Source organism: Triticum dicoccoides, chromosome 5B (assembly GCF_002162155.2).
Source record: "Triticum dicoccoides isolate Atlit2015 ecotype Zavitan chromosome 5B, WEW_v2.0, whole genome shotgun sequence".
In the NCBI taxonomy this organism is placed as follows: Eukaryota; Viridiplantae; Streptophyta; class Magnoliopsida; order Poales; family Poaceae; genus Triticum; species Triticum dicoccoides.
The window spans coordinates 579,891,422-579,904,340 of NC_041389.1; positions in this window are offsets into that span (position 1 = coordinate 579,891,422).

Genomic DNA, 12,919 nt, shown 5'->3' on the forward strand with positions numbered 1-12,919 from the left:
CCAGATGTGATCACAGACATGACGAGGAATCTCGAAATGGTCGAGACATAAAGATTGATATATTTGGAAGCCTGTGTTTGGACATCGGAAGTGTTCCGGGTGAAATTGACATTTTACCGGAGTACCGGGAGGTTACCGGAACCCCCCGGTGACCTAATGGGCCTTACTGGGCCTAGTGGAGGAAGAGGAGAGGAGGCCTAGGGGCAGCCGCCCCTTTCCTTTCTCCCCTCTCCTCCTTCCCCCCAAGTCCTAGTCCAACTAGGGAAAGGGGGGAGTCCTACTCCCGGTGGGAGTAGGACTCCTCCAGCGCGCCTCCTCCTAGGGCCGGCCGCACCCCCCTTGCTCCTTTATATACGGGGGCAAGGGGGCACCCTAGAACACACAAGTTTATCTACGTGATCGTTCCTTAGCCGTGTGCGGTGCACCCCTCCACCATATTCCACCTCGGTCATATCGTCGCGGAGTTTAGGCAAAGCCCTGCGCCGGTAGAACATCATCATCGTCACCACGCTGTCGTGCTGACAGAACTCATCCCTGACACTATGCTGGATCGGAGTCCGGGGATCGTCATCGAGCTAAACGTGTGCCGAACTCGGAGGTGCCGTACGTTCGGTACTTGGATCGGTCGGATCATGAAGACGTACGACTACATCAACCGCGTTGTCATAACGCTTCCGCTTACGGTCTAGGAGGGTACGTGGACATAACTCTCCCCTCTCATTGCTATGCATCACCATGATCTTGCGTGTGCATAGGAAAATTTTGAAATTACTTTGTTCCCCAATACGGCTTTCCTTTCAGCTTTCTTGGTCGTCCTGGCTTGTTTGGCAGCTTCATGGTCATATTTGGCTTTCCAGAAGTCATCCCCAGCCTGTGAAAAAAGTTAAAGAATTATGAGTATCAAGCAAGGTATAATGTATCCATGAATATTGGTTACGATTGATAACTTACAGCAGGGGCCGGGTTATTTTTGCAAAATGGAAGTAAGCCGAACGCGTTGCTCGTCACCGTACCTTCCTTCAGCAGTGACTATGTTGTAGCATCCACCATGTCATCTGGTAAGTCGTCAGCGCTATGGCGTTGCGGATCAGTCTTTTCTCCAGTATAAGTACACATTAAGCCGGGGCGGCGGCTTAATCGAAGTATACGCCAAGTGACCCAGACTCGGACCAGATCGACGCTGTTTAAGCCATTTCCCAAGAGAGCTTTTATTTTCTTAACGGTGGAATTGAGAGGCATGCGTTCAAGGGTTGTTAATTTGTCTAGTAGCAGATGGTTAGACTCAAGGCGCAGGGCGTGAAAGACGGGCAGAGGTTTTTCGTCAGCCGGAGAAGTGCCCTGACAGTAGAACCACGTCTGGTTCCAAGATTTGGGGTGACTCGGCAACTCAGCATAAGGGAAAAGACAGTCTCTCCGTCGCTGGATTGAGATGCCGCCAAGCTCAAGACTGGGCCCGTTGGCACGTTCATTTTGCCGGTTCATGTAAAAAAGTTCCCTGAACAAAAGCATACTTGGCTCCTCTCCCAGGTACACCTCGCACAAGACTTGAAAATTGCAGATATTTGACACGGAATTGGGTCCGATGTCTTGAGGTCTAAGGTCAAAGAAATTTAAAACATCTCTGAAGAATTTTGAGCCGGGAGGAGCAAATCCGCGGCTCATATGATCCGTAAAAATTATTACTTCCCCTGCTTTGGGGTAAGGTTTTTCTTCAGACGGGTCAGGGGAACGGTACGACATGACGTCCTTTTTTGGCAGATGCCCAGATTTTACAAACTCAGCTAGTTTGCTATCGGTCACTGTGGATGAAACCCAATTGTAAGTTACAGGGGCCTTGGTAGCCTTAGGAGCCATCAGAGCAATTGGCCTATGGAAAAACAAGAAGATCCGGTTCAATTTTAACCCGGGAGGAAAATCTTGATTAAAGTGGCGGCTTAATGAGGGGCCTAATGATATAAGGATGACCGTGCAACAATATTTAAGCCGCTACAAGTATCAAGTGCAATTCAAAAAAATTCCGGGTCATGAGGAGCAGTCAAGATTCTGTATCATCTATTTAAGCCAGATACCTCGACAGTTATATTTCAGGACATTTACCAGAGGAGGTTTTCCGAGTGATGAAAACAAGTTTCACAGAAAACAGTTATTACTCTGGATCAAAATATTGCCCTGGAAAGAAATTTTCCTAGACCCAAAAACAGAGCAGAGAAGCTCATATACTCGAAAAGGGGTTCTACGCAAGGGAAATGATATCTATTCATGCGCGAGATCAATACAAATAAGGTTCCTGCAGCAGTTCTATGTAGTTTTTACGATTTAAACATGGTGTTGGAGGAAAGAACTAGAGAAGGTTTGCGTAGGGCAGTGATGAACACCGACGAACTCGGCAAGAACCTAACGCGGATCTAAGAAAGGAAATGAGAAGAGCTCACAGATGCGGATGCGCCGCGGAGGTTCGTCGTCAATCTCTGGTCGAAGTCAGGTCGATGTAGCGGCCTGAGTCGGTGATGACAAGAGGGTCGACGGTGGCAGCGGTAGAGCACGGGAGGAGGCAAGAGGAAGACGACGACTGGGGAAGACCTAGGTCGCTCTATTTATAAGGAAAGACTGACCGGGCAGGCGCAAAAAATGAGGAGATAACATTCATTATCCAGCGGCTCTGGCGCCTCGATTCTCGGGATGGTCAATAAAGACAAAGATCCATTGAAGATGTGATGTTATAAAAATGAAGCTTTAATGAAGATGACGTCACAGAGATTTAACCCGGAGTTAGATGATGACGTCACGGCGGGTTAAAATCCTTCGCGCAAGATAAAGACTGCAGTGCGGTTCATAGGGTATTTTAAGATTGACATGAACCGGTTCAAATCAATCTGGGGCCTAATGTTGGGGATATAACTATTTGTGTAAGCCTCCCAGGAGGGGCCGGGTTACGCAAAGAGGACTCACCGGAGAGAAGCCCAAGACAAGGCATGAATATGACGGTTCATAAGAAGCTTAAAGCTCACCGGCGACTTAAGGCCCGTTGTAGTAAACCGCAGTTATAATATTACTTGTATCATAAGGTAGACTTAACTAGTCCCCGGACATTGTTTATAAGCCGGCCGGGACTCTGTAGGCCGGAGGGCGTCGACCCGTGTATATAAGGGGACGACCCGCTGGCGGCTTAGGGCAAGAAACAACTCATTGAGAGCCAGGCATAGCATATCTCGCTCCCTGGTCATCGAAACATCAATACCAACCCAACTAGACGTAGGCCTTACCTTCACCGTAAGGGGCCGAACTAGTATAAAACCTCTCGTGTCATTTGTCCCGATTAACCCCTTCAAGCTTCCTAGTTTCGATGGCTCCACAACTAAGTCCTTTCACAAGGACATCTGACGTGACAATTCCACGACAGTCACTGAAGCAGAACTACCCTAGATACCTGGTAGATGAGAAGGCTGGCAAGGTTGACAGAAGTATATTGGATATACATTGTATTAAATGTGTACTTTACTAGTACTCCTAGTAGCACCAGGGTATTAAGATACCGGTTCGGTTGCTAAGTGTTAGTAACTCGAAATAAAAGAGCTACGGAATAAACGGAGACTAGCTAAAGGTGAGATGATGATGTGTGTTGGAAGTGTTTCCAAGGTTGATGTGATCAAGCATCTCCTGCTCCCTCTACCATAGAGATTGGTGTTAAACCTAAATAATTGTTATTTGGTGTTTGCGTTAAGCATAGACATGATTAGATTATGTCTATCAAAATATGGTTATTCATTTAAGGAGAATAATGGTTACTCTATTTATTTGAATAATACCTTCAATGGTCTTGCACCTAAAATGGGTTTATTCGATCTCGATCGTAGTGATACACATGTTCATGCCAAAAGATATAAGATAGTAATGATATAGTACCACCTACTTATGGCACTGCTTTTTGGGTCATGGTATAAAACGCATGAAGAAGCTCCATGTTGATGGATCTTTGGACTCACTCGTTTTTGAAAAGATTGAGACATGTGAACCATGTCTATTGGTATATACGCATGAAGAAACTCCATGCAGATGGACCATTTGGACTCACTTGATTTTGAATCACTTGAGACATGCAAATCATACCACATGCGCAAGATGACTAAAAGCCGCGTTTTCAGTGAGATGGAACAAGAAAGCAACTTGTTGGAAGTAATACATTTTGATGTGTGCAGTCCAATGAGTGCTGAGGCACGAAGTGGATATCGTTATGTTCTTACTTCACAGATGATTTGAGTAGATGTTGAGTATATTTACTTGATGAAACACAAGTCTGAATTATTGAAAGGTTCAAGTAATTTCAGATTGAAGTTGAAGATCTTCGTGACAAGAGGATAAAATGTCTATGATATGATCATAGAGATGAATATCTGAGTTGCGAGTTTGGTACACAATTGAGACATTGTGGAAATTGTTTCACAACTAACACCGCCTGGAACACCATAGTGTGATGGTGTGTCCGAACATCATAGATGCACCCTATTGGATATGGGGCATACGTTGATGTCTCTTATCAAATTACCAATATTGTTCATGGGTTGGGCATTAGAGACAACCGCATTCACTTTAAATAGGGCACCACGTAATTCCGTTGAGATGACACCATGTGAACTATGGTTTAAAGAAACCTAAGCTGTCGTTTCTTGAAAGTTTGGGCTGCGACGCTTATGTGAAAAAGTTTCATCCTGATAAGCTCGAACCCAAAGAGGATAAATACATCTTCATAGGACACCCAAAAATAGTTGGGTATACTTCCTGTCTCAGATCCGGAAGCAAAAGGGATTGTTTCTAGAATCGGGTCCTTTCTCGAGGAAAAGTTTCTCTCGAAAGAATTGAGTGGGAGGATGGTGGAGACTTGATGAGGTTACTGAACCATCACTTCAACTAGTGTGTAGCAGGGCACAGTAAGTTGTTCCTCTGGCACCTACACCAATTGAAGTGGAAGCTGATGATAGTGATCATGAAACTTTGGATCAAGTCACTATTAAAACCCGTAGGTCGACAAAGATACGTACTACTCCAGAGTGGTACGTAATCATGTCTTGGAGGTCATGTTGCTAGACAACAATGAACCTACGAGCTATGGAGAAGTGATGGTGGGCCCGGATTCCAATGAATGGCTCGAGGCCATAAAATCCGAGAGAGGATCCATGTATGAAAACAAAGTGTAGACTTTGGCAGAACTACTCGATGGTCGTAAGGTTGTTGATTACAGATGGATTTTAAAAGGAAGACGGACAATGATGGTAAGTGTCACCATTAAGAAAGCTCGACTTGTCACTAAGATGTTTTCCGACAAGTTCAAGGAGTTGACTACGATGAGACTTTCTCACTCGTAGTGATGCTAAGAGTCTGTTGGAATTATATTAGCAATTACTGCATGATTTATGAAATCTTGTAGATAGGATGTCAAAAACCATTGTTTCCTCGACGTTATTCTTGAGGAAAGGTTGTATGTGATACAACCAGAAGGTTTTGTCAATCCTGAAAGATGCTAACAAGTGTGCAAAGCTCCAACAATCTTTCTAAGGACTGGAGTAAGCATCTCGGGGTTGGAATATACGCTTTGATGAGATGATCAAAGATTTTGGGTTTATACAAAGTTTATGAGAAACTTGTATTTCCAAAGAAGTGAGTGGGAGCACTATAGCATTTCTGATGAGTATATGTTGTTGACATATTGTTGATCGGAAATGATGTAGAATTTCTGGAAAGCATATAGGGTTGTTTGAAAAGTGTTTTTCAATGGAAAACCTGGATTAAGCTACTTGAACATTGAGCATCAAGATCTATAAGGATAGATCAAAACGCTTAATAGTACTTTCAAATGAATACATACCGTGAAAAGATTTTGAAGGAGTTCAAAATAGATCGGCAAAGAAGGAGTTCTTGGCTGTGTTATATGGTGTGAGTATTGAGTAAGACTCAAGACATGACCACGGCAGAAGAGAGAGAAAGGACGAAGGTCGTCCCCTATGCTTCAGACGTAGGCTCTATAGTATGCTATGCTGTGTACCGCACCGGAAGTGTGCCTTGCCATGAGTCAGTCAAGGGGTACAAGAGTGATCCAGGAATGGATCACAGGACAACGGTCAAACTTATCCTTAGTAACTAGTGGACTAAGGAAATTTTCTCGATTATGGAGGTGGTAAAAGAGTTCATCGTAAAGGGTTACGCCGATGCAAACTTTGACACTAATCCGGATTATTCTGAGTAGTAAACCGGATTCGTATAGTAGAACAGTTATTTGGAATAGCTCCAAATAGAGAGAGGTAGCTGCATCTAGGAGATGACATAGAGATTTGCAAAGCACACACGGATCTGAAAGGTTCAGATCCGTTGACTAATAACCTCTCTCACAAGCGAGATATGATCAAACCCCATGGGTGTCGATTCATTACAATCACATAGTGATGTGAACTAGATTATTGACTCTAGTGCAAGTGGGAGACTGTTGGAAATATGCCCTAGAGGCAATAATAAAATGGTTATTATTGTATTTCCTTGTTCATGATAATTGTCTATTATTCATGCTATAATTGTATTGACCGGAAACCGCAATACATGTGTGAATACATAGACCACAACATGTCCCTAGTGAGCCTCTAGTTGACTAGCTTGTTGATCAATAGATGGTCATGGTTTCCTGACCATGGACATTGGATGTCATTGATAACGGGATCACATCATTAGGAGAATGATGTGATGGACAAGACCCAATCCTAAGCCTAGCACAAGATCGTGTAGTTCGTATGCTAAAGCTTTTCTAAATGTCAAGTATCTTTTCCTTAGACCATGAGATTGTGCAACTCCCGGATACCATAGGAATGCTTTGGGTGTGCCAAACGTCACAACGTAACTGGGTGGCTATAAAGGCGCACTACGGGTATCTCCGAAAGTGTCTGTTGGGTTGGCACGAATCGAGACTAGGATTTGTCACTCCGTGTGATGGAGAGGTATCTCTGGGCCCACTCGGTAGGACATCATCATAATGTGCACAATGTGACCAAGGAGTTGATCGCGGGATGATGTGTTACGGAACGAGTAAAGATACTTGCCGGTAACGAGATTGAACAAGGTATCGAAATACCGACGATCGAATCTTGGGCAAGTACTATACCGGTAGACAAAGGGAATTGAATACGGGATTGATTGAATCCTCGACATCATGGTTCATTCGATGAGATCATCGTGGAACATGTGGGAGCCAACATGGGTATCCAGATCCCGCTGTTGGTTATTGACCGGAGAGTCGTCTCGGTCATGTCTGCATGTCTCCCGAACCCGTAGGGTCTACACACTTAAGGTTCGGTGACGCTAGGGTTGTAGACATATTAGTATGCAGTAACCCGAAAGTTGTTCGGAGTCCCAGATGAGATCCCGGATGTCACGAGGTGTTCCGGAATGGTCCGTAGGTAAAGATTTATATATAGGAAGTCCAGTTTCGGCCATCGAGAAAGTTTCGGGGTCACCGGTATTGTACCGGGATCACTGGAAGGGTCCCGGGGGTCCACCGGGTAGGGCCACCTATCCCGGAGGGCCACATGGGCTAAAGTGGGAAGGGAACCAGCCCCTGGTGGGCTGGTGCACCCCCCTTGGGCCTCCCCCTGCGCCTATGGTTGGAAACCCTAGGGGTGGGGGGCGCCCCACTTGGCTTGGGGGGCAAGTTTCCCCCCTTGGCCGCCGCCCCCCCTTGGAGATGGGATCTCCTAGTGCCGGTGCCCCCTCCTAGGGGCCCTATATATAGTGGGGGGAGGGAGGGCAGCCGCACCCTAGCCCCTGGCGCCTCCCTCTCCCTCCCGTGACACCTCTCCTTCTTGCAGAGCTTGGTGAAGCCCTGCCGAGATCGCCGCTGCTTCCACCACCACGCCGTCATGCTGCTGGATCTCCATCAACCTCTCCTTCCCCTTGCTGGATCAAGAAGGAGGAGACGTCTTTCCAACCATACGTGTGTTGAACGCGGAGGTGACGTCCGTTCGGTGCTAGGATCATCGGTGATTAGGATCACGACGAGTACGACTCCGTCAACCCCGTTCTCTTGAACGCTTCCGCTCGCGATCTACAAGGCTATGTAGATGCACTCCCCTCTCTCTCGTTGCTAGTCTCTCCATAGATAGATCTTGGTGACTCGTAGGAAATTTTGAATTTATGCTACGTTCCCCAACAGCTACCTGGAGGGGCGCGCCGCTTGGTGAGGAACCCGACCTCGGGTCCCATCGTCGACCCTGATCTCCTTTGGTGGCATTTGCGTGGGCCACATTCGATGCAGAGGCAGCCGGCCCCGCTGGAGGTGGTGCGTCGCCGTGTCAGGGAGGAAGACGAGCACGTCCATCGCTACATGGCTGCTATGGACAACGTCAGGTTCTCCACTACTTGGCAGGTTCTTTGGGCAGATGACCGGAGATATGATCCTATGATGGTTCCTTCTCTTTGGGTGTCCACCGCCCGCGCCCCAGGAACCGCGAGTGGCGCCCTAGATTCTTCTGTAGTACTCGATCTTTATTAGGTACCTAGCCAGTGATCTATTCGATATATAATATTCGAGACGATGTATTCGAGATTATATATATTATTCGAGACGATGATGTATATTCAATATTATATATTAATCGAGATGATGCATATATATTATGTACTATATGATTCAGTTTTTCCTTACTGATTGCATCCATGCATTGTAATTTGAATACTAAATTGTTCTATATTTATTCTATATTAGTTAAGTAAAAGCTATGGCGGACAATACCGACAAAGACAGAGAAGAGGAATTCTTCGACATCATACGCAGCCCTGGCAGGCTAGATGATCTGAATGAAGCAGATGACGGCTCCCAATATCTGAACAATACCGGAGAGGGCTGATGAAGTCATGAACTATGATTCTGATTATGATGACACAAACAATGTTTATGATGACACAGAGAATGTTGATCTTCAAATAACAAAGACTACCGGTGAGGTATATTTATATAAGCAGGCATCTGGTGATCATCACATGTTTTTTTATTTTAAGATATATGAACGAATCGATCTTCTTCTTTCAGCCCTCCGGATTGACCAAATCTGCTTCTACAGACAGCAGGACAGAGCGAGGCCCGAGTAGATTATTGAAGGACGGTGTAAAGTACAACATCGAATCCGTCAAACCTAGTGGCGAACCCTTGACGCCTAAGAACATTGCAAACAAGTGGACTCGTCAGTGCGGAGTTCTTGTGAAGGACAAACTCCCGATCTCCATTCAAGAATGGAAAGAGCCAAAGACTAAACGTCCAGGTGTTACTTGGGTCGACGAAAGAGCCAAAAAAGACCTTTGGGATTCTCTGATGGAACATTTCACCCTACCAGATTATTTCACTAAAGCAGATGTGGACAAAGTGAAGGGCGCTGCTCTTAAGAAGATGGCAATTGCACTCAACACCCACAAGAAAACTGTATGGGCCAACTACCTCGCTGCAGAAAGGAAGACTCCAGAATTCACGGGAACACTGGAGAAGCAAAGAGAACACTGGGACGATTTCGTGAAATTCAAGGATTCAGAAATATCTAAGGAACGGTCAATAAAAAACAAGGCTAATGCTGCAAAAAGACGCAGTTCCATAGGCTAGGTCCAGGTGGCTACGCGGTCGGAATGCCTAAGTGGGATAAGTCTGAGCAAGAGATGGAGGGTGCAGGGGTCACTCCGATTACTTGGAGCTGGCCCCCCAGGTGCAGAACTTGGTTCTATGCGCATGGGGGGTGCTGGACCCGAAGACAGGCCTGGTTTCGAAGAAGGCAAGTCTAAAAGGAGCCGAACAAAAGATGCTTGACGCAATAAAAGAAGCTCGAGCGGGGGTGTTCACGCCCAACAAAGAGAACGACGAGCTTACGCGCGCCCGGGGAAATCCTGAACACCCGGGAAGAACACGAGGCATGGGCGTTATTCCCTGGTATGAGGGCTTTTTGGACTAGAATGACGACTACATGTCCCGTGCAAGAAAGAAGATGGAGGAGGAGAAGAAGAGGAAGCTGGAGGAGGAGGAGCAGAGGAAGCAGGACGCAGAACGCCTTCAAGGCCTAGAAGCAAGGCACGTGGACTTGGCACTCAAATTCCAGCAGCAGCAGTAGCAGATCGACTCACTTAGCCAGGAAAGGGGGTCTCAGCAGCGGCAGCAGCAAGCGGATGATCGTCCATCATTGGATAGCACCGTCCCATCCATGCCGAGAAGCAGCGTTGGTTCTGCCCCTGGTGACACACTGCTGGATACATACCACCCTGTAAATGACATCATAGAGAACACTAACTGTGAGCTACACTCCAAAATGAAGAACATATCCATGAAGGTGGCGGACGGCGTTGCTTTCACAATTACCCCTGAAGCAACCTTCCATTGCATCCTGATTCCAGAGGGCTATGCTCGTGTCATGGTTGATGAAGTGGTGGAGCCATATTTGATGCTAACACTTGACATTGCTGGAGGTGACGGCGAGCGCACACTGGGAGAGGTCGTACATTGTATCATCCTATGGAGAAAGGATAGCATCATCTTTCCAAGTCCACCAACACCGCGTCGTCTACCGACTCCTCCTCGAAGTCCGCCATCGAGTCAGCAGACTCCCGCTCCTCCAAGTCCACAAACGCGTGAGCCGACTCCTCCTCGAAGTCCGCCACCTCCTCCAAGTCCCCGAACGCTTGAGCAGACTCCTCCTCCTTCATGTCCGGCACAGCGTCAGGCCACTCCTCCTGCTTCAAGTCCGACACAGCGTCAGCCACGTCAGCCGTCTCCGCCGTCTCAGCAATCGTAGAAGAGACACGCCGCAGCTATGGTGCGTCGCGGTACGAGTCAAGGTAGTACAGGAAGTACAGGCAGAGACAAGCGATATAAATATGGTCCAAGCCTCGCTCCTCTTCCTTAGAGGCCTTACGACATGACCGAGGAGCAAAACACAGCCATAGTGTAGGCCCAAGTGGACGCCCATTTTGGACCGAAACCGGCACAGACGCCAAAGGAGAAAGTGCCTGAGAAAACGATTGACCACTTCATTCGTATGGCTAGAGCACCAGCTCCCAAGCCTCTTGACTCAGACTATGAGCGTCAAATCAGGAAGCTACATCGAGCACAGCTACAGAAGGAAGCGAGCTCGAGCTCGAGCCAACAAGCAGCTGGAAAAAATGCGAGAAAACCATTCCCCAACACGGAGAACAGGCGGCGCAAGCGATCCCCCCGCTTGTTGTGCCAACAACACATGAGAGGAGTACGCGCGCCAAATATTATTGTGGGAAAACCGTTAGCGTTCCCTAGCAGGGCGATGTGGTAATAACGGAGGAGCATATAATGCATGCTAAAATGCTCAAGATTTCTGTTGGACAACTCCTCGAAATCGAGCCCATGTCTCTGCTTAGAGAATCGGAAATAAAATAGAAATATGTCCGGGGCCAACCTTTGGTCCATCCAGACAAGGTCAAGGACCTCCCAACGATAATGTATGAATTGCATCAATGGTACATGAACATTACCAAGATTTCCAATTGAGAGTCCCTCATGGTGAACGTCAAGCATGAGCATTATTACCATGAGAAAGCTCTGGCCGTTGAGTATTCATAACTATTTCAGTTATACAATCAAGACGCACTCGACAAGTCTATCGTCAGTTGCTATTGTCTGTAAGTGATTTATTTCTGTAATTTAAGTCTCAAGCTAGTTATGTGGTGATAATTTTGATCAATCATTACATGTAATTATCCTCACTATATTCTTTTCTGTGGTATTATATGCAGGATGAAGATGTATGAAATGAAAAAATCTGGACGTTATGGCATTGGGTTCATTGACCCAAATACCATTAATGAGGACATATGGAAGCTTCCATTTTATCAAGCAGGTGTAGAGAAAAGCAGGCTAGAGTTATTGAAGCGCCTCAATACCAATGAAGATATACTACTTCCTTACAACTTCCCGTGAGTCACACTGTCTTGTACTACAAATTCTGTTTTTGCTTACTAGCTAGCTAGATGTTAATAATTAAGTGTATACGGTTTATGATAGTTGATTAATTTTATGCACATGCCCGCTTAATTAAGACATGCAAACATGTGCGCATGCAGTTGGCACTGGGTCTTGTTAGACATTAAAGTTGAGTAAGGAAAAGTTGAATTACTGGACTCACTAACTAAAGAAGATAAATACTTCACCATCATGAAGGGGATAGTCAACAGGTAATTTTAATCATTATTAACTATATCTTGACCTATTATTAGTTCGTCATTTCCTGATATGAACTATTTAATAACCCATTTATTAATTTTCTTTGCCAGCGGGCAGGGCATGGGCAAAGTTCATCAAGGTGACTCCAAACAACTGGGCAAAAAAGTTGTTTTGGCATCGACCAAAGATAAGTAATTAAGTAGTAATAGCTAGCTACCATCTCTTTAATTCTTGTTTCAATATCATTAATTAATTATCATGCTTGATTAATCATTATCTGATTCAATTACATTCTCGTAAAGGCCCTGAAGCAGGCGTCGGGGAATAATCTGTGTGCATTCTATGTTTGCGAGAACATTCACATGATGGCGCCCGAAAGGAGCAGATCCGATAGACAAGACTGGGTACGTTTGTCAGAACACTATTCACACCATTATCGATATCTAGTCACACAACTAACACACATGCATATTGACCTCCTTCTTAACAGTTCAGAGAGGTGCGGGATAAGCTCCTACCATCGGACCGCATACTAGCACTTCAAGAGGAAATAGCCAGGTCATAGATCCCAAAGGAGAATACTATTATCCGCTACCGCCCCCATGAACCACTTGTCATCATGCTCCGGAGGCACCAAGGCAACATATGTAGGAGAAATTGTATATGTATATACATGTGTATGTGTGAATAATTAATGGTGTTGGTTGTGAGACATTC